The sequence below is a fragment of the Felis catus genome, chromosome F1 (assembly GCF_018350175.1).
Source record: "Felis catus isolate Fca126 chromosome F1, F.catus_Fca126_mat1.0, whole genome shotgun sequence".
NCBI classification, from domain to species: domain Eukaryota; kingdom Metazoa; phylum Chordata; class Mammalia; order Carnivora; family Felidae; genus Felis; species Felis catus.
In genome coordinates, this window is record NC_058384.1 from 18,082,379 (window position 1) to 18,105,184 (window position 22,806).

Genomic DNA, 22,806 nt, shown 5'->3' on the forward strand with positions numbered 1-22,806 from the left:
TAAAGAATATTACTTTTATTAAAAATCTCTTGGAGGTCCCATGACATTTGCTGATTGAATTTGAAAAGTCAAGTAAAATGAGAGGTTCCCCCAGGCACTATATATATGGGTTTTAGAGTTAGACTGACCTGCATCTGGTTTCTTTCGCTGAGCGTAATGTTTTCAAGGCTCATGCATGTTATGGCATGCTCTAGTAATCCATTCTGTTTGATTGCCTGAATAATATTCCATTGTATGGATTTACCACATTTTATTTCTTCATTCATCAGTTGATAGACATTTGGGTTGTTCCTTTTCTTAGCTATTATGAGTGAGGCTGCTGTGAACATTGGTGTACAGATTTTCTGCATACACATCTGTTTTAATTTCTCTTGTGTATGTACCTAGAAGTGAAATTGCTGGTGTAGCACTATTTCATATGGTAATATACATGTATTTTTTAAATGTGTATCTTTTGAGAGAGAGAGCGAGAGAGCGCGCGAGTGCACAAGAGCAGGGAGGGGCAGAGAGAGAGGGAGGGGGTCCCAAGCAGGCTCCGCACTGTCAGTGCGGAACCGGATGCGGGGCTCGAACCCATGAGCCATGAGACCATGACCTGAGCCGAAGTCGGACGCTTGACCAACTAGCTACCCAGGCACCCTTCATATGGTAGTATTTCGAAGAAATGCCGACCTGTTTTCCAAAGCAGCTGTACCATTTAACATTCCTACCAGCAATATATGAAGGCTCCAATTTCTCCACATCTTCACCAGCACTTGTTATTGTCCATTTGTTTGGTGATTGCCACCCTAGTAGGCCCGAAGTGGTATCTCAGCGTGGTTTTGATTTGTATTTCTCCAATAACTAATGGTGTTGAACATGTTTTCATGGACTTATTGGCCATTTATATGTCTTTGTTGGGGAAATGCCTATTCAAATCTTTTGCCTGTTTTTTTCCTCTGCCTATTTTTAAGTGGGCTGTCTTTTTTATTATTAAGTTGTAAGAGTAGTAACTATTTAACTACATAAGTAGCAACTTTTTCTAAAACAATACACTTTAAATCTAGTAGGGTATTTGTAAATTGTCATTTTGATGCTTTCAGGTTGTTCATAAAAGGTATAGGCATTACATTTTTATTAACATGAAGGTACAATAATTGACTAGTAATAGTATATTATTATAAATGTGTTTGTTCCTAAATCTTTTATTAAATATTAAAGAAAAAAGTTTATTTATTTTGTGAGAAAGAGTGAGCTGGGGAGAAGCAGAGAGAAGGAGAGAGAGAATCCCAAGCAGGCTCTGTGCTCGATCTTATGAATCATGAAATCATGACCTGAGCCAGAATTAAGAGTCAGACGCTTAACTGACTGAGCTACCCAGGCGTCCCTCTTTATTAAATCTTAACTGTTAATGTTCTCAATTTAACCAACTTTGGACCACATAGAATCAAATTGGCTAGATTTTTTTCTGGGCTTGTATAGGATCACTCGGATAGCAAAGTCAGTGCCCCCAAATATTAAATGCTTATATTTTCTGCTTTATTGTTAATTAATGAAACAACCTCCTTAAGGTGCATAGTTTCTGACTCCCAGGAAAAAAGGATATGACCTTCACCTTCCCTGAGAGTCAGAGACCCCTAGAGTAGGATATTAATTTACTCCAAATACCCGAAGTTGTTCATGAACTATTTCTCATGGCAATGCTACCTGTTTAAGCCTGTATTCTCTAGAGGCGATCGATCCATACAGAGATGATTTTTTCTCCTGAACTAGGATAATGACAGTGGAGAATAAGGGACATGGACAGATTTGAGAAACATATAGGAAGTAGCTGTGACAAGATTTGGTGACTGATCAGAGAAGGGAAGGGGGAAAGTGAGAGTGGAGTTAAGGGTGATGCAGGTTTATGAAATGTGTGACTGGATGGGTCACGGTGCTTTCATTAGCAGAAGGAAGAGGAGAATATAGGCTGGGTGCGAAGGAAGTGCCAAGTTCCTGCTTGGACATGATCCACTTGAAGTGTCTCTGGGAAATGTATATGGTGGGTGATATTGAGTAGACAGTTGTATACCTGAATCTGGACCTTGGGAGACAACTGTATGCCATTGTGGGAGTCTGACCGTGGGAGAGAGTGATAGTGCCAAGAAAGAATGGAGTGAGGGGAAAAGAGTGCCTAGTTCAGAACTCTGAGGAAGGGAGAAAAGAATGCCTAGTTCAGAACTCTGAGAAACATCAATATTTGGAAGACAAAAAAGGAAGAGTTTGAGAAGGAACAGCCAAAAATGTAGAAAGAAAGCAAAATTCCTGGAAAAAAAAAAAAAAGGAATTATCATCTGCACCAAATGATTCAGAGTGTTCCAGTCACATAAGATCTGGAATGTGTCTGTTGGATTTTTGGAGGTTTTGGTGCTTTTAATGAGAGTAGTTTCAGGTGTAGGCTCACACAGCCAGTTAGTTGAAGACCTGAGATTTGAGCCAGGTCTGTCTAACTTTAAAAGCCACATATATATTTAGTGCCTGAGAGGGGCCATCTCATTTTACTTGACTTTCAAATCCAATCAGCAAATGTCATCAGACCTCCAAGAAATTTCTAATGAAAGTAATACTCTTTAATATTAAGGCTCAAATAGTTTCCAAGTCAGTAAACGTCCTTATGTCTGGAAACAATCTTTATTGACGTGCGAGGATGAGTAATGCTGCTGTTTATTTCAGGATCCATGTCATGGAGCCATCCTAACGCTGGGTCTATTACACATGAACTTCTTCTTGTTATTTCAGTCACAAGGATCCAAAGCAGATTTGCATAACAGTCTATTGCATCAGGGAAAGGGTGCAGAGTGATGGGGGCGTGTACTGCCAGAGGAGAGGGTATTTGGGCAGAGACAGGAGTGCAGTGGGGAGCAAAGCCATGGGCGCATTCAGGGTAAGGCATTTCTGGCAGATGGAGTGCGAGTGTAAAGACTCTAAAGTGGAAAAGGGTTTATCAAGTGGAAGGCCAAGCAGGAAAGCTCAGAGATTTAAGGCTTAATCCTGCAGTGGAAGCCAAAAAAAGTCTCAAAGGATGCAGTTTCTAGCCTTTTTATCTTTTTTCAGTATTAAAAAAATCTTTTGAAAAAGAAATCTTATGTAGAAAAGATTCAAGTACATACTGCAGTTTTTTCCTTTGAAACATTTGGGAGTAAGTTTTTGTTTTAAGTTATTTTTTAAATTTACATCCAAGTTAGTTAGCATATGGTGCAACAATGATTTCAGGAGTAGATTCCTTAATGCCCCTTACCCATTTAGCTCATCCCCTGTCCCACAACCCCTCCAGTAACCCTCTGTTTGTTCTACATATTTAAGAGTCTCTTGTGTTTTGTCCCCCTCCCTGTTTTTGTATTATTTTTGTTTCCCTTCCCTTATGTTCATCTGTTTTGTCTCTTGAAGTTCTCATATGAGTGGAGTCATATGATAGTTGTCTTTCTCTAATTTTGCTTAACATAATACCCTCTAGTTCCATGTAGCTGCAAATGGCAAGATTTCATTCTTTTTGATTGCTGAGTAATACTCCATTGTATATACATACCACATCTTCTTTATCCATTCATCCATTGATGGACATTTAGGCTCGTTCCATACTTTGGCTATTGTGGATAGTGCTGCTATACACATTGGGGTGCATGTGCCCCTTCAAAACAGCATACCTGTATCCCTTGGATAAATACCTAGTAGTGCAATTGCTGGGTTGTAGGGTACTTCTATTTTTAACTTTTTGAGGAACCTCTGTACCCTTTTCCAGAGTGGCTGCATCAGTTTGCATTCCCACCAGCAGTGCAAAAGAGACCCTCTTTCTTCGCATCCTTGCCAACATCTATTGTTGCCTGAGTTGTTAATGTTAGCCATTCTGACAGGTGTGAGGTGGTATCTCATTGTGGTTTTGATGTGTATTTCCCTGATGATGAGTGATATGGAGCATTTTTTCATGTGTCGGTTGGCCATCTGGATGTCTTCTTTGGAGAAGTGTCTATTCATGTCTTTTGCCCATTTCTTCACTGGATTATTTGTTGTTTTGGGTATTGAGTTCTTTGATAAGTTCTTTATAGATTTTGGATACTAACCCTTTATCTGATATGCTGTTTGCAACTATCTTCTCCCATTCTGTCAGTTGCCTTTTAGTTTTGCTGATTGTTTCCTTCACTGTGCAACAGCTTTTTATTTTGATGAGGTCCCAGTAGTTCATTTTTGCTTTTGTTTCCCTTGTGTTCGGAGACATGTTGCATAAAAAGTTGCTGTGGCTGGTCCCCAATTTTTTTAATGTGTATTTTCCTCAAATAAAAATTGGTCTTGGGGCACCTGGGTGGCTCAGTCGCCAACTTCAGGCATCCAACTTCAGCTCAGGTCATGATCTCGTGGTTTGTGAGTTTGAGCCCCACGTCGGGCTCTGTGCTGACAGCTCAGATCCTGGAGCCTGCTTCAGATTCTGTGTCTCCCTCTGCCCTTTCCCTGCTCATGCTCTGACTCTCTCTGTCTTTCAGTAATAAATAAACATTAAAAAAAAAGTTGGTCTCAGGAAAAACATTTTGAGAAAACTATGAGATTTTCTCAAGAGTTTCATCACAGAGTTCATTAACTATATTTAAGAACAGGGGAACTTGGGTGGCTCAGTTGGTTAAGTATCCTACTCTTAAATTTGGCTCATGTCATGATCTCATGGTTCGCGGGTTCGAGCCCCACATCAGGCTCTCTGCTGATAGCGTGGAGCCTACTTGGGATTCTCTCTCTCTCCCTCTTTCTATGCCCCTCCTCCACTCATGTGCACTCTTCCTTCTCAAAATAAATATTAAAAAAAGTGTATCTAAGAACAATGTTTATTGAACTCATAATAGACTATATGAATAAAATGTTCAATAAATAAATGTATTAATACTTACCAAAAATGGGTAGTACAACATATGTTATACTGTTTTATGGGTACTTAATATTATTGTTAGTTGAATGGATGAATGAATGAACAAATGAACAAATGAATACTTTTATTTTCTCAGGTTTTATAACCTAACATTTTTAGCTTGGGCAGTTTTATCTGAATGCGATATCCCAGGTGTCTTAATTGTAGTATCACATAATTCAGCACTAGTATTACTTTTTAATTACTTTTATAAAGAAATAAATGTCAGAATGATGGTGTATTGTCTTAGTGGATTTTAATAATAAAATACTTACTGGTTTGTATTTGTATTAGTTTGTGTAATCACTGGCATAACAAGGTAGGAAATGTGTGAACACTGTGTTGCTGAAGGTTCAGGTGTATGGATTTGTTAAAAATAAGAAGGCTTGGGGCACCTGGGTGGCTCAGTTGGTTAAGCATGTGACTTTGATTCAGGTCATTATCTCACAGTTTGTGAGTTCGAGCCCCACATCAGGCTCTCTGCTGTCAGCACAGAGCCTGCTTCAGATCCTCTGTACCCCTTTCTCTCTACCCCTCCCCCACTTTTTCTCTCTCTCAAAATAAAAAAAGTTTTCAAAAATAAGAGGGCTTACATGTAATTTTCGCTAGCAACTCATGTGCTATTAACAAAGGTGTTATTTGAAGATATGATCACATGTTCTGCTTACTTCAAGTGTCTTAATGTTGCTTCTAGATGATTAACTATGGTTTTCACATTTACTTTCCATTTGCAGGTTTAATTTAATTTTTAATTTTGTATTTTCTTTTATAAAAATAAATCAACATTAATGAAACAAGATTTTTAGTTAAGGCTCCATGATTGTCCAAATGATTTACTAAGAATTGAATAGATTAAAAATGGTGTATTTCATGTGATCATCTCAGTGACTGTAGTATCAAGCCTATATCTCATAAGGCAAGCAATTCCTTTCATGAATACCCTTGGAGGATCACATGGGCACTTGGGCATTATTATTTTCATTGTGAACTATAATGATGCTGTGACATTTCCTGTTGCTGAAATAGTTGAACTTATTTAATAATATCCATACTTTTGAATTTCTCTTAGGCCCAAAGCATTAGTTTTTAAGTCATAATCCCCTAGAACTGGCTCCTTGAAGTAATTTCGGTAATTTTGGTTGTTTCTATTAAGTCAATGCTAATATATGGTAGGATTCACCAATCCAGGCATGTGCAGGTGCCTCAACTGGGCACACGTGGCTCAGGTGGAGTGCCTGTCTTATAAAACTGTGTATCATCACCACATATGTTAATGCCATAAGAAGAAAGAAGAAATGATGATGCTGGTCAAACAAACAAAGGAAACAGCTAGTAATGGAGGTCTAATCTGATCTTCACTGCCTACAGCTCCTCACATTGTCTGAAAGAGTTTTGTGCTGACCGTGGATATAGTCCATTAATCTGAAGAGATGAGTAACTTGGAAGGAGTGATGATGCTTCTTCACCCTCCCTCCTGCCCCCCAACCCCACCCCCCGCCGACGCCTTCATGATTGTTGTGACATTAGTTCAGTGATGCCTCATTGCCATAATTGATATTCATTCATTTCCTTCCTTGCATACCTGTTTGTAGCTGATATGCCAAGAAGGGTATATCTTACTCTCCCTTAAATATTACTGAGGAAGAGCCACACTACAGTATTTACCTTATTTCTTAGGAATTTGATTTGTTCACAACAGATGCACAGTATTTTCTGTATTTAAAAAAAATTTTTTTTTAATGTTTATTTATTTTTGAGACAGAGACAGAGCATGAATGGGGGAGGGTCAGAGAGAGAGGGAGACACAGAATCTGAAGCAGGCTCCAGGCTCTGAGCTGTCAGCACAGAGCCCGATGCAGGGCTCAAACCCACGGACAGTGAGATCGTGACCTGAACCAAAGTCAGATGCTCAACCGACTGAGCCACCCAGGCTCCCCAGTATTTTTTTTTTTTATTTATGTTGATTTATTTTTGAGAAAGTGTGTGAGTGGAGGAGGGTCAGAGAGAGAAAGACAGAGAATCCGAGTCAGGCTTCACGCTGTCAGCATAGAGCCTGACATGGGGCTCAAACTCATGAACCATGAGCTCATGACCTGAGGCAAAGTCAGATGCTCAATCAACTGAGCTACCCAGGCACCTCAATATTTTCTGTATGGTTTTTAATGGCTTCCTATTTTAGCAGTTGTTGAATGTCTTCCTTTAGTGATGATGCAGGTATTGTACCCATTTTGGTAACACCCACCTATACTGATCAGGTTGGTCTGTTGTCTCTTTGTAGTTGTTTGTGGCAGCACAGCTCCTTGGATGGGCATCATTTTCCTTCTTCTTGTGCAGTGCTTCTTGAATGTTTTGTAACTTCAAGATATCTTTCAGTAGAGTTTATAAACATGTTGTGTACCCCTTAGGCAGGTAGTATAGTGGTTAATAGTATGGATTCCAGAGCCATAAATCCCTGGCTTTGAATCCTAGCTCCATTGCCTACCCACTTGCTATATGTATGATTTGGGGCAAGTTGCCTGTTCTCTTTGTGTCTGTTTCTTCATTTGCATGATGTTAAAACCAGTAACAGCCTACTGCTAACTACCTGCTGTGAGGTTTCTATTACTAATATGCTAAAGGACTTTGGACAGTTCCTGGCACATAGTAAGTACTAAATAAATACTAAGTAATAAGTTCTAAATATTATTAGTAAAGAAGTATGAATGTTATTTGTGTTGCATTCACTGGTACTGAGTAAAATACTTTCCAGCTCTGTGCACCTGCATTTGGGATTGAAACTGCGTGATGAACCTTTACCTTCTCTTCCTCTTGTTTCGGATTTATGCCCCGGTTTGTGTAGGGTGTTGTAGACCATTTTTGAAGACAGCCTTGTGAACAAGCCATACTCCCATCTGACTCTCACGAGCATCAGTGGAATGGATTAGTGTCAGCAAACATGCATCTATCTGTTTTGACCATGGGGGGCGCATAATTGACATTTGTTCATTTCCTTCCTTGCATACCTGTTTGTGGCTGACTACAGCTATTTTCTGTTGTTAGCAAGCCAACCTGGAAGTAATGCTTGTTGCAGTTACTAACAGTTGTCTGTGTAACCTTCCCATACATGTCAGGTTTCCAATTCTAAGGGCTTAAAGAATGGTGAATATTTTAAAACTCAAAGAGTTTGCATGCAACAACAATTTATTTATCATCACAAAACATTTAAACTTTGTAAGTAATTGGACAGTATTCACAAAATGCACTAGGTCTGTTTCTGAACACAATAGTTCCTAATCTGGAGACATAACTTTAAAAAAAAATTCTTTTCAATGTTTATTTATTTTTGAAGGAGAGAGAGACAGAGCGTGAGTGGGTGAGGGGCAGAGAGAGACAGAGACACAGAATCCAAAGCAGGCTCCAGGCTCTGAACTGTCAGCACAGAGCCTGACATGTAGCTTGAACTCACAAGCCATGAGGTCATGACCTGAGCTGAAGTTGGCTGCTTAACCGACTGAGCCACCCAGGTGCCCCCACAACAACTTCTGCTATGCTTTGCGTCAGGGAATCCTATTGCCCAGTATTTATTTCACAAATTTTAAGATGAGTCCAAATTAGTTTAGTCTTAAGAATTTTATGATACCCTTTGGGGTATCACACCTAGGTATGAAAAAATGAACCTTGGAAATCACCAATGTGTACCCCACCATTCACACTGGTAGAAAAAAAAACCAAATAAACATAGCAGCTGTGCTATCGTCCACAGATTTCATTCACCTCTAGATCCAGCAAGAGATACTGAAGAGCAGGTTGAAATAATAAGAAGGACATTCTTCTGTGGTATAAGGCCACGAAGGAGCATAGAGGTAGTACAGAGAAAAAAAAGCATGGGATTAAACATTGATAATTTTTGTGGTCAGAGGACTCACTATCATTACGTGCCATGAGAGTTCTTGTTTAGAGTATAGTTGAAGAACGTATTACTGAATGGGCTGTTAGAGACTGAGTGCCCGCAGGGGGAGGGATGAGAAAGGGGAATTTGGTGGTTGAAAAATGAGTAGGACTAGAATGACTCACCTGGTACTAAGGCCCGTCAGTTCAAGGGATGAACAAAAGCATTTCTCCTTCTGCCTTCCTAAATCTCAGCTAACCCGTTCAGGCCAGATTCCTCCACGAGGGCAGCAAAGAGGTCAGCCTGACATAAACCTAAGGACAGGAGGCCCATTCAGATTTATGTAGGCTTGGGAAGGTTCTGTCTTGTCTTCTTTCCTTTTCTTTTTCTAAACTCCTATCAGAAGGCCATAGGGAGTCCTGACTGTGTCCCAGAAACCAGGCAGAGGACAACTCAATAGCTCAATAGGACAGCTCAATATGACAAAATAAATCCAAGTTTATTAACTAATGATCTGAATTTGCACCAGAGTTTTGCCTTTCTGGCTGTTTATGAGTGTTTTGAACACCAGTAATTGATATATTTCTCTTGCCATTTCACAGCACTAACCAAATGATAGGTCCACTTGTTAAATTTTTAGCTAAGGTGAAATCACATTAAGAACTTGAATGGTGCCTTAGTCCCATTCATTACGGTAATGAATAAGTATCACTGTGCCAGTGTGTGTGTGTGTGTGTGTGTGTGTGTGTGTGTGTGTGCGTGTGTGCGTGTGCGTGTGTGTGTGCGTGCGCACATTTGTGTGTCTGTGTTTTTTTAAAATTAATTAATTAATTTAAAATTTACATCCAAGTTAATTAGCATAGCAACAATGATTTCAGGAGTAGATTCCTTAATGCCCCTTACCCATTTAGCCCATCGCCCCCTCCCACAACCCCCTCTAATTACCCTCCGTTTGTTCTCCATATTTAAGAGTCTCTTATGTTTTGTTCCCGTCCCTGCTTTTATATTATTTTTGCTTCCCTTCCCTTACGTTCATGTTTTGTGTCTTAAATTCCTCATATAAGTGAAGTCACATGATATTTGTCTTTCTCTGACAAATTTTGGTTAGCATAATAATGCCCTCTAGTTCCATCCATGTAATTGTAAATGGCAAGATTTCATTCTGATTTTTTTTTAAATTTTGTTGTTTTAATTTACATTTGAAAGAGACAGACCATGAGCAGGGGAGGGGCAGAGAGAGGGAGACAGAATCTGAAGTAGGCTCCAGGCTCCATGCTGTCAGCACAGAGCTTGATGCAGGGCTTGAACTCATGAACCTCGAGACTGTGACCCGAGCTGAAGTCAGATGCTTAACCAACTGAGCCACCCAGGCGCCCCAAGATTTCATTCTTTTTGATTGCTGAGTAATACTCCATTGAATATATATATATATATATACCACATCTTCTTTATCCATTCATCCATTGATGGACATTTGGGCTCTTTCCATACTTTGGCTATTGTGGATAGTGCTGCTATACACATTGGAGTGCATGTGCCCTTCGAAATGGCACACCTGTGTCCCTTGGATAAATACCTAGTAGTACAATTGCTGGGTTGTAGGGTACTTCTATTTTTAACTTTTTGAGGAAACTCCATACTGTTTTCCAGAGTGGCTGCATCAGTTTGCATTCCCACCAGCAGTGGAAAAGAGATCCTCTTTCTCAGCATCCTTGCCAACATCTGTTGTTGCCTGAGTTGTTAGTGTTAGCCATTCTGACAGGTGTGAAGTGGTATCTCACTGTGGTTTTGATTTGTATTTCCCTGATGATGAGTGATGTGGAGCATTTTTTCATGTGTCTGTTGGCCATGTGGATGTCTTCTTTGGAGAAGTGTCTATTCATGTCTTTTGCCCATTTCTTCACTGGATTATTTGTTTTTTGGGTGTTGAGTTTGATAAGTACAAAATCTATAGATTTTGGATACTAACCCTTTATCTGATATGTTGTTTGCAACTATCTTCTCCCATTCTGTCGGTTGCCTTTTAGTTATTATGCTGATTGTTTCCTTTGCTGTGCAACAGCTTTTTATCTTGATGAGGTCCCAATAGTTCATTTTTGTTTTTGTTTCCCTTGTGTCCGGAGATGTGTTGAGTAAGAAGTTGCTGCGGCCAAGGTCAAAGAGGTTTTTGCCTGCTTTCCCCTCGAAGATTTTGATGGTTTCCTGTCTTACATTTATGTCTTTCATCCATTTTGAGTTTATTTTTGTGTGTGGTGTAAGAAAGTGGTCCAGGTTCATTTTTCTGCATGTTGCTGTACAGTTTTCCCAGCACCACTTGCTGAAGAGACTGTCTTTATTCCGTTGGATACTCTTTCCTGCTTTGTCAAAGATCAGTTGGCCATATGTTTGTGGGTCCATTTCTGGGTTCTCTGTTCTGTTCCATTGATCTGAATGTCTGTTTTTGTGCCAGTACCATACTGTCTTGATGATTACAGCTTTGTAGTGTAGCTTGAAGTCCGGGATTGTGATGCCTTCTGCTTTGGCTTTCTTTTTCAAGATTGCTTTGGATATTCGGGGTCTTTTCTGGTTCCATACACATTTTAGGATTGTTTGTTCTAGCTCTGTGAAGAATGCTGGTGTTATTTTGATAGGGATTGCATTGAATATGTAGATTGCTTTGGGTAGTATCGACGTTTTAACAATATTTGTTCTTCCTATCCAGGAGCATGGAATCTTTTTCCATTTATTTGTGTCTTCTTCAATTTTTTTCATAAGCTTTCTATAGCTTTCAGTGTATAGATTTTTCACCTCTTTGGTTAGATTTATTCCTAGGTATTTTATGGTTTTTGGTTCAATTGTAAATGGGATTGATTCCTTGATTTCTCTTTCTGTTGCTTCATTTGGTGTATAGGAATGCAACCGATTTCTGCATTGATTTTATATCTTGCAACTTTGCTGAATTCATGGATCAGTTCTAGCATTTTTTTGTGGAATCTTTTGTGTTTTCCATATATTGTGTCTTGTCATCTGTGAAGAGTGAAAGTTTGACCTCCTCCTGGCCGATTTGGATGCCTTTTATTTCTTTGTGTTGTCTGATGGCTGAAGCTAAGACTTCCCATACATATTATGTTCAATAACAATGGCGAGAGTGGACATCTCTGTCTTGTTCCTGACCTTAGGGGGAAAGCTCTCAGTTTTTCCCCATTGAGGATGATATTAGCATTGGGTCTTTCATATATGACTTTTATGATCTTGAGGTATGATTCTTCTATCCCTACTTTCTTGAGGGTTTTTGTCAAGAAAGGATGATGTATTTTGTCAAATGTTTTCTCTACATCTATTGAGAGGATCATGTGATTCTTGTCCTTTCTTTTATTGATGTGATGAATCACGTTAATTGTTTTGTGGATATTGAACCAGCCCTCCATCCCGGGTATAAATCCCACTTGGTCGTGTTGAATAATTTTTTTAATGTATTGTTGGATCTGGTTGGCTAATATCTTGTTGAGGATTTTTGCATCCATGTTCATCAGGGAAATTGGTCTGTAGTTCTCCTTTTTAGTGGGGTCTCTGTCTGGTTTTGGAATCAAGGTAATGCTTGCTTCATAGAAAGAGTTTGGAAGTTTTCCTTCCATTTCTATTTTTTGGAACAGCTTCAAGAGAATAGGTGTTAACTCTTCCTTAAATGTTTGGTAGAATTTCCCTGGAAAGCCATCTGGCCCTGGACTTTTGTTTTTTGGGAGCCAATAGTTCATTTTTGCTATGTTTCCCTTGCCTCTGGAGATGTGTTGAGTAAGAAGTTGTTGTGGCTGAGGCCAAAGATGTTTTTGCCTGCTTTCTCCTTTAGGATTTTTATGGCTTCCTGTCTTACGTTTAGGTCTTTCATCCATTTGGGTTTATTTTTGTGTCTGGTGTAAGAAAGTGGTCCAGGTTTTTTTTTCTGCATGTCACTATCTGGTTTTCCTAGCACCATTTGTTGAAGAGACTGTCTTTATTCCACTGGATATTCTTTCCTGCTTCATCAAAGATTAGTTGGTGTGTCTGTATTTGAAAAGGAACTATCAAAGGCTGATCCTGTAAGTAGCTTCCACTCTGTGGAGGGGGCTGAAGCATGCATGCATACTGGCAACTCTAACATGTGCCTAGATGCCACAAAATTTCAGCTGGACTGTTAAGATGTATAGAAGGAGAGGACAGGCCTTCTAGATGGAGGAAACTTTATATTCCAAGGCACAGACACAGTGAAGCTTGGATGTTTCTGGGAATGGTTTCATTAATTCATTCCTTTTATGTGTATATATATATATATATATATAGAGAGAGAGAGAGAGAGAGAGAGGAGAGAGGAGAGAGGGGGGAGAGAGAGGGAGAGGGAGAGAGAGGGAGAGAGAGAGAGTAACTCCTTTGTGTCAAACACTGTTCTAGACCCCAGAGATACAGCACCAAACAGGGCAAAATCTTTGCTCTTATGAGGCTTTCATTCTGAGAGGCAAGAGGATAGACAGTAAAAAATCAATTAGATAACTTCAGATAGTGATAAGTATTATCAAGAAAACAAAGCAGCATAATATAAAGCATAAGTGGGGTGGAAAACATTAGATAGCGTTGTCAAGAAGGATTTTAATTAGACTTGAGAATAGAATCTATGATAGAAAAGTAGAAAGGTCATATTGGGGCGGCCATGCAACATCTTGAATGTCAGGTCTGCTAAGCTCTCTTTGGGCATTTCAAGAAAACAGTACTTTAATTTTCAAAGAAGTGGGAACTGGTGCTTGCTTTCCTGACCAATGGTCTTTTCCAGAACCATGTATAGAGGCACTGTAACCATGTATCCATGCTGGACCACTCAGTGGAAATGGTCATTCTATACTTGGACCCTGTTGTATCTTGAGATATTTAAATCTATTCAGTTTCTAAATACCCAAAAGGCTAATGTTGATGTGCTTGTCCAGGAGATATTGAAGACCTTTTCGTAGTCACTCATAAAGTACTTTCAAATCACAGGTAACTTTAGTTTATTATTTTTCCTAACATTGTCTCTCACTGAAGTCAGTTCACACAGGAATTCACAAGACTCAACCACTTTTCAGTTGTTTTTGTCAAAATGACCAAATACAGTTTTCAAAAAATAAACGTGTCATTTCTTGAATTCTGTACCTAAAAAAAGTCAAATTGGATTTATCTAAAATAGTCTTAGCTATGTGATTTCATTCAGTGAAAATTCAGAATATTTTGGCCCACAAGGAGAATTTTTAAAAATGTTTATTTATTTATTTATTTTGAGAGAGAGAGGCAGAGAAAGAGGGAGGGAGAAACCCAAGCAAGGCCATGCTTGGTCAGTGCAGAGCCTGATGTGGGGTTTGATCCCGTGAACCGTGAGATCATGAGCTGAGCTGTTAAGTCAAGAGTTGGATGCTTAACTGACTGAACCACTCAGGCGCCCACAAGGAAAATTTTTAAGGAAAGTTTTAAGCATGTGAGCTGTAGTGGACACTGTTATTATGTGTGTGTGTGTGTGTGTGTGTGTGTGTGTGTATATATATACATATATATATATATATATCTTAACATTTTTTTAAAGTTTCTTTTATTTATTTTGAGAGAGAGTGCTCGTGGGGGGAGGGGCAGAGAGAGGGAGAGGGAGAGACATAGAATCTTAAGCAGGCTCCACGCTGTCAGCACAGAGCCTTATGCGGGGCTCGAACTCATAAACCGTGAGATCGTGACCTGAGCCAAAGCCAGATGCTTAACTGACTGAGCCACCCAGGCGGCCCAAAACTGTTATCTTAATCCATGATTTTTTTTCTTGACACAAAAACTATTCATTGGACAATATCAGCTTTTCTGTAGCTCTAAACATCTATACTTCTAGAAGATCTTACAGTTTGGAAGGCTTATAAGATAGCTACCTGGAGCATGTCTTACACGAAGAAAAGAGTTTTTTCTCTGAGCTGAATGACAGCAAAGAAATAGGCAATACCGAGCTTGTTTGGTGCCAGCGTGGTAGGAGGGACAGTCCTGAGAATGGAGGAGGGGGGCTGGGTTGTGGATGATACTACAGATTAGAAAAAAGAGGAAAACATGAAAACAAAGCAAATGGGGTAGAAGTGGGCTTATTTCAGTGTTCGGTAAGGATACACCGTCCCATGAAATCAAGCCACAGCAGTATACTTATTAATTTTGCCACTTTTATAGAAACTGCACTTATAGAAACTGGACAGCAGAGTATATGAAGGAAAAAAGTTATCATTGCTTTTTATAAAATTATGGAGGATACTCTTTAAAAGCAACAGACAAGGGGCGCCTGGGTGGTGCAGTCGGTTAAGCGTCCGACTTCAGCCAGGTCACGATCTCGCGGTCCGTGAGTTTGAGCCCCGCGTCAGGCTCTGGGCTGATGGCTCGGAGCCTGGAGCCTGTTTCCGATTCTGTGTCTCCCTCTCTCTCTGCCCCTCCCCCGTTCATGCTTTCTGTCCCAAAAATAAATAAACGTTGAAAAAAAAAATTTAAAAGCAACAGACAAGGTTGAATTAAGGTTGTAAGTATGGGGCGCCTGGGTGGCTCAGGCAGTTAAGTGTCCGACTTCAGCTCAGGTCACGATCTCATGGTTTGAGAGTTCGAGCCCCACGTCGGTCTCTGTGCTGACAGCTCAGAGCCTGCAGCCTGCTTAGGATTCTGTGTCTCCCTCTCTCTCTGCATCTTCCTGCTTGTGTGTATTCTCTCTCTCTCTCACAAAAATAAGTAAACATGAAAAAATTTTTTTTAGGTTGCAAGTATAGATTGAGTATAGCCCCCGAATTATTGTGCTGAGTTATTACCTTTCTTGATTTCATTCAGCTTATGAAGTATTTTTTTTCCAAGTTTGTGTGCCTGGTGGGTGGACGATGCGAGATGTAGCACAGCAGAGTTTACAGTGACCGGAGCTCAGGGGCTAGTTGCCAGGTGAGCAGTGAAGAGTCAGACAAAGAGAGAATCATATGTGTAATAGCCAGGGCTGCCATAGCAAAATATTGTTGACTGGATGACTTAAACAACAGAAGTGTGTTTTCTCACAGTTCTGGAAGCTGGAAGTCCCAAGATCAAGGTTCTAGCTTGTTTGGTTTCTGGTGAGAGCTCTCCTTTTGGCTGCCTTCTTGCTATGCCCTCACATGGCCTTTCCTTAATGTGTGTGCAGGGAGGGCCGAGAGGAGGGAAAGGGGAAAGAGAAAAAGAGTTCACTAGTTCTCTGGTGACTCTTCCTGTAAGGACACTAATCCTGTTGAATCAGGGCCCCACCTTAATGACTTAACTTAACTTTAATTCCTAAGAGGCTCCCATCTCCAAATATAACCACACTAGGGGGTTTGGGCTTCAAGATATGAATTTGGGGGGGTAGTAACGTGTAGTTCATAAAATACAGTGGACGGAATGAAGCTTCTAACTGAAGCAGAGAGTAGAACAGTTTTATGACTGAGTAATAAATTGGCCTCTGAGCTTCCAGGCTAAGAAGGCAAAAAAGGGAAACACAGTAGGCTGTGTGAGTTTAAGTCAGTGGATGATCTCTGTAACATCGGAGGCCTTAGTCCCTCTTATTTTGTGTTTCTGTTTGTTGAAGCAGTTATAGACACTGAGCAGTAATGGCAGGGGTAGAGAGGGATGTAGTTTAAGGGTAGAAAGAGTGTTGCGCTTCATGACACTCCAGGTTTTTTTTTTCTACATAGAAGGCTGATGTTAATGTTTATTTTTTGAGAGAGAGGGAGAGAGAGAAAATGAGCAGTGAGGAGCACAGAGAGGGAGACATAGAATACGAAGCAGGCTCCAGGCTCCCAGCTGTCAGCACAGAGCATGACGTGGGGCTTGAACCCATGAACTGTGAGATTATGACCTGAGCCGAAGTTGACGTTTAACCGACTGAGCCATCCAGGTGCCTCAGAAGGCTGATTTTAAACAGTGCTTTTATCCCTCGGAGCCTGGGTGGAAGATGTCACAAAGTGCAAGTTCTGGACTGGAGCTGGGTTTATTCACACTAGAATTAAATATTGGAGTCTCTGAACTCTCAGTGCCTTTGGAGGAATACAAGAAAACAAGTGGAAAGTCACAAATCCTGCAAGCAGATTATTTTAAGTTTAAAAATTTTTATTTATCTTTGAGAGAAAGAGAGAGAATGGGAGACAGAAGATCCGAAGTGGGCTCTGCGCTGAGAGTGGAGAGCCCGATGTGGGGCTCGAACTCAAAAGCTGTGAGATCAGGACCTGAGCTGAAGTCGGACGCTTAACTGACTGAGCCACTCAGGTGCCTCTGGATTATTTTAAATATGAGAAGGATTTGTAAACCCTATTACTGGTTCAAGTTAATAGCATACTTTTTCCAAAACTGCTAAGAATTTTATGTTAATTCCTTTGTATTCAAGTTAATTTAAAATGATTTTATCTTGAAAATTACCAACATCTATGGGATAACTGGAGGCAGCTCACTGGTCACGAACTAGGGTTGGTATTTTTATTTTAGGTTCTGTGTTGGCCAATATGTGACCTGTGTGCCATGCAGGGGATCACAGGAGCATTCGAATGATGCCTGTGTAATTCATTAATACTTCGTTCTGAAATGGTTTCAGAACTAATACTTAGTTCTGAAATGGCATTCTTCAATTCTTTGTTTTTTTATTCTAATTGTGCCATATTATCTTTTTTTAAAATGCTTATTTATTTTTGAGAGCGAGAGTATGAGCCAAAGAGGGGCAGAGAGAAGGAGAGGGAGAATTCCCAAGGAAGCTCTGTGCTGTCAGTGCACAAGCTCATGAACTTGTGGGACTCAGGCTCATGAACTGTGAGATCATGAACTGAGCTGAAATCAAGAGTCGGGTACTTAACTGACTGAACCACCCAGGCACCCCTATCTTTTTTTTTATTTTTATTTTTATTAAAAAACTTCTTTTTCATGTTTCTTTATTCTGATAGAGAAAGAGAGCACAAGCAGGGGAGAGGCAGAGAGAGAGGGAGAGAGAGAATCCCAAGCAGTCTCTGCACTGTGGGGCTTGATCCCACGAACTGTGAGATCATGATCTGAGCTGAAATCAAGAGTCAGGCATTTAAGCAACTGAGCCACCCAGGTGCCCCGCCATATTATCTTTTTAAAAAATTGAAATATGGTTGACCCATAATGTGACATTTGTTTCAAGTATGTAACATAGTGATTCAACAACATCTATGTTATGCTATGCCTATCACAAGTGTAGCCACAATCTGTCACCATTACAGTGCCATTGACTGTGTTCCTTATGCTGTGCCTTTTATCCCAATGACTTACTCATTCCTTAACTGAAAGCCTGTGTCTTTCACTCTATTTCATCCATTTTGCCCACCCCCCCCCCCAACCTCTCCCCTTTGCCAAACATCAATTTGTTCTCCGTATTTATGGGTCTATTTGTGCCATCTTATCTTAAATTAAGTACAAAGACCCTTCAGGTCACATCACTAGAGATCATTTCACCTACTGTTCTGTTTGACTGCCAGTGTCTTGTCTGTCCTTCAGCAATGGTGAAGTGGATCCCTTTTCCTCAGGCAAGAGAAATCCATGTTTTGTTGCCTTTGCCAATAATGAAAATGTTGGAGAGTTGAGAGGCAAAGCTGTTGCCTCTGGCGTCTTTCACGGGAACAACACCAAAAGAACTAGGATGTAGGATGTCTCTCTTCATCGGTGGTCACACCAATTCTTTACATGTTAGCACCTCTGATCACTATATACAGGTCACCAGTGTCAAATTTGATGAAATCAGTAATCTGTCCAGTCTCCAAATCAATCTGAATAGTTTCATTTACTTTGGTGAGGAATCAGGGGGACAGCTGGTGTGAGCATCATGGGTCACCAGATGAGGGATTTCTTTTGTGCCCAGAAAGACCTTTCTTACTTCACACAACTTTTACTTGGCTTCCTAAGGTGTAATATAATGAACAGCAAAGGACCCTTGGTGTCACAGATGAGATAGGAATTCTTTTCAGTCTTGTCAATGCCCATGACATCTATTAAGCCAGTAAGGTAGGTTGTATCAGTTTGGACTTTGCCATCAACCTTATTGGACTGCTGCATGCAGATCTTCTTTATTTCCTCTCCTGTCAGAGCATACTTAAGTGTGTTCCTTGGAGAATGATGAGGAGAAGACATTCTCTCAGCTCATGGGGCCTGGTAGATGGATGAGCAACAAACACACTGATCAAATTATTAGCATCCACTGCTTTAGAACTGCTGCACACTTGAGATGCTTCTTGGGACCAGGAGCCATGGCTGTGGTAGCCATGAAAAGAACATTCTTCAGTTCTTAGCTTGTGTAAACTTTCTTTTAGTTCAGCTTGGTTCTTAAATCTATGTTGTTTTCTCAAAATGGTAGAAAGGGAAGAAATAATTCCTGATCATTAAGATCCTTTCAAAATGGAAAATTCAGGGGGCACCTGGGTGGCTCCGCGGTAGCATCTAACTACAGCTCAGGTCATGATCTCATAGTTCGTGAGTTTGAGCCTCGTGTGAGGCTCTGTGCTGACAGCTTGGAGCCTGGAGCCCACTTTGAATTCTGTATCTCCCTTTCTCCCTGCCCCTGCCCCTGCCCCACTCACACGCTTTCTCTCTCTCAACAATAAATATCAAAAAAATAAAAAAAAAAACAAAATGGAAAATTCAAGAATTATCAATGTCTAAAGGTATAACCAGAAAAACAAATATACTATAAATGCAAACTTTTATTGCTCCATTCATCCTTTGTCCCTTCATAATGTGATCTTTTTTAAAAAAATTTTTAGTGTTTATTTATTTTTGAGATAGAGAGAGAGAGAGAGAGAGAGAGAGAGAGCGCAAGCATGAGAGGCAGAGGGGCAGAGAGAGAGGGAGACACAGAATGAGAAACAGGCTCCAGGCTCCGAGCTGTCAGCACAGAGCCCAACATGGGGCTCGAACTCACAGACTGCGAGATCATGACCTGAGCCAAAGTCAGAGGCTTAACTGACTGAGCCACCCAGGTGCCCCATAATGTGATCAATTTTTATGGAGTACCTTCTACATACCAGGATATTAAAAAATTTTTTTTAAATTTTTTTTTAATTTTTGAGGGAGAGAGAGAGAGAGAGAGAGAGAGAGAGAGAGAGAGAGAATGTGGGAGGGGCAGAGAGAGACAGAGACACAGAATCTGCAGCAGGCTCCAGGCTCTGAGCTGTCAGCACAGAGCCTGATGCGGGGCTCGAACTCACGAACTGCAAGATCATGACCTGAGCCGAAGCCAGACACTCAACCTACTGAGCCACCCAGGCGCCCTACATACCAGGGTATTTGTTGCACTCTGGATAAAACATGGTCCCTTGGAACTTCTCTGTGATTACAGTGCTGTGTGAGTGTGACAGCTGCCATCCTAGAGACATGCACAAGTACTACTGGAACACTTGTGGAGGTCACCTTTTCTAGATGAGAAAATTTGGGTTGGTTTCTAGAGAGGATGGCACATGGGCTGACAGGTGAATAGGAGCAAGCCATGGAAAGGCAGGGAGTTCAGAGAGGACCTTACATGCATGGGAGCAGCTGGCTCAAAAGCAGAGAGGCACAACTGAGTGATACCTTAGCCAGTGACATGTGGTTCAGAAGAATATAGAGCGAGAGTCGTGTGAGGTGAGAGAAAAGGTTAGGATAGAATGTTGCATTCCAAGCTAATTTGGCACTTTTTCCTAAAAGCTCTCCAAAATTGTGTGAAGGGTTTTAACCATTGGATTGGGGTGATCAGATCTGCCTTTTGAATGACAGGGCCAGTGAGACTATGGCAAATGGATTGAGGGTGGGGTGCCCCACTGTGGTCTGGGATCAAGATAGAAATGATTGCCGTAATCCAGTCAAGAAGCGAAGAAGTCCTGTACTAGACTGTTAAATATTTCCCAAAGACATAAAAACAAATCTCTTACACAATCCTGGGCCAGATGCTTTAAATAGTTATTTAGAGAAAAGCAGATAATATCTGCTTGCAGGCAGGGCTAGTTATTTTTTTTCTTTCTTATTTAAAAAATAAAATAACCCATCAATGCAGTTTCAAACCCATATGATATGTTAGAACTCCTGAAGAAAAAACAACAGATAGCAGCCATTAAATCACCCATGCTTACCAATAGTCTACTCCCTTTTCAGGCAACTCTGTGCAGATTAACAGAACCAAACCCATAAATTTTAATTGTAACATATGTTCTGTCATCTGCCAATGTATTTTCAAGTCTGTGCAGGTATAACCATATGCTACGATGAACAAATGAACTGGAAAGATCAAAGTTATTTGATCTGGTTCCATGATTTAGAATTTCCAAATCAACACGAAGAGAAAATAGCAGGCATCAAACATCCATCTATGCTCGCACCAGGTCATACACTGTAATTCTATCCAAGTACAAGTTTCCATGGTAAACAGGGCAAGACTTGCCAACACTTCACAGGTTTCCAAAAAGCAGCTATGTCCCTCTTGGGAGAACTTTGTAACTGGAAAAGAAAATCTTCACGGATGAAATCTCCAGCAAAATAAAGTCACAGACTATATTTCTGCAGCAGGCCGTTTGCCAAATGTCTCATCAACAAGTATGGGGCTGGCAGTGACCCGTCCTATGGTAGAGGTGATAAAATGCTCCCGCCAAACCTTGTTTTCATTTGCTCACAGCTTCCTAGGGGGAAAAAAAAATCTTACTTTGAGTTGGAATTTTCCATGTTTCATCCCAGTCCAAAGGTGACTTTAAAAAAAAAATTTTTTTTTTTTTTTAGAAAGTTGAATTAAAATCAAGTGACATTTGTAAAGTTTAGTCATTTGGGGAGCTATGTGTACACAAAGATCTCACTGGGTAACACCAAAAAATTACATTTTCCTTTTCCTTGTGACTTTTAGAAGAATAACTCTTTTTGGTTGTTTCTTTTGAAAGGATTTAACCCTAAGTTACAGAGAGAGGAGACCAACCATTTTTGCAATTTACTCAAACAGATTTTTGCCCATGAAGACCTAATAAAATAAGACTTTGCATGTTAAATCCACTAATAGTTTAACAAAAACTTAGAATGTCCCCACAGGTATTTGATAGAAAAAATATTTAAAAATAATGAGTTTAATTCAATTAAATTCAACAAATCTACAAAGTACCAGGTACTAAGTGAGTGCTCTGTGTTATAGGTATATAAAGATAATAAGGTGATTCCTGTCTTCAAGGATGTATTATTTGGTGGTGGAGATAAGAGTCACAAAAATGGCACTAATTAAAGGCAGAATACAATAAGTGTTAAAGCAGAGGTTTAAGCAAAGTGATGTGGAACCACAGAAATGGGAGAAGTTAATGTTGATGGGGTGGTGGGAATAGTTTATTCTGGGTTTTGAAGGATTGAGGGTGGTAAAGATCAGTGAGCTGGGAAGGACATTCCGGACCAGAGACTTGTGTGAACACGGCCACTGAGGTCAGAAGTGGAACTAGTCAAGGTGGCTGGAGCATTGGATATGACAGAGAAAGGAATAGAAAATACATATGGAGAACTTGAGAAGGTAGCCTCAGAGTTTCTCAATGGCTAATCCATTGGTATTTTGGGGTGCAAGCTTCTTTGTCATCTCAGGGAGTGTCTATCCCTAGTCCCAGCCTTCTCAAAGCCAGTAGTGGTCCCTGTCATGTTGACCACTGGAAAGACCCCCCCCCCCCCAACATTTTCAAATACCCCCTGGGGGGAGGCAGGATCACTTCTGTTGAGAATGGCTCTAGGGGGAATGTGGGCAACCAAGTTGGGACAGTCTTTACTTCTGTAAGTGCTAGGGGCCTACTAAATGGTTCTGACCAGAGCGAGGCCATGATCAGACTTGGGATTCAGGACAATGATTTCTGGAGATTGAATCAGAGGAGGGAAAAATTGGGAAGCAGGACAATTCAGTCTATTGCCATCGTTTAGGCAACAGTCAGTGCGGACTCAAATTAGACAATTTCACCACTTTTATGCCTGAAAACATTAATAGACATTATTATTATTATTATTTTTAGCTATCCCTCTTGACTCTGAAACCCCATAGCCCTGCAATGCGAACTCTGTGTGCTGTGGC

At 40.4% G+C, this 22,806-nt stretch overlaps 1 protein-coding gene and 1 pseudogene across 7 annotated transcripts in view; one reads left to right on the forward strand and one right to left on the reverse strand.

The window, feature by feature from the left end:
* Window positions 1-22,806, forward strand: part of PAPPA2 (pappalysin 2) — a 527,743-nt gene that overhangs the window by 41,525 nt on the left and 463,412 nt on the right. The gene's annotated exons all lie outside the window — the stretch shown is intronic.
* On the reverse strand, window positions 18,190-19,008 carry LOC111558419 (annotated as a pseudogene).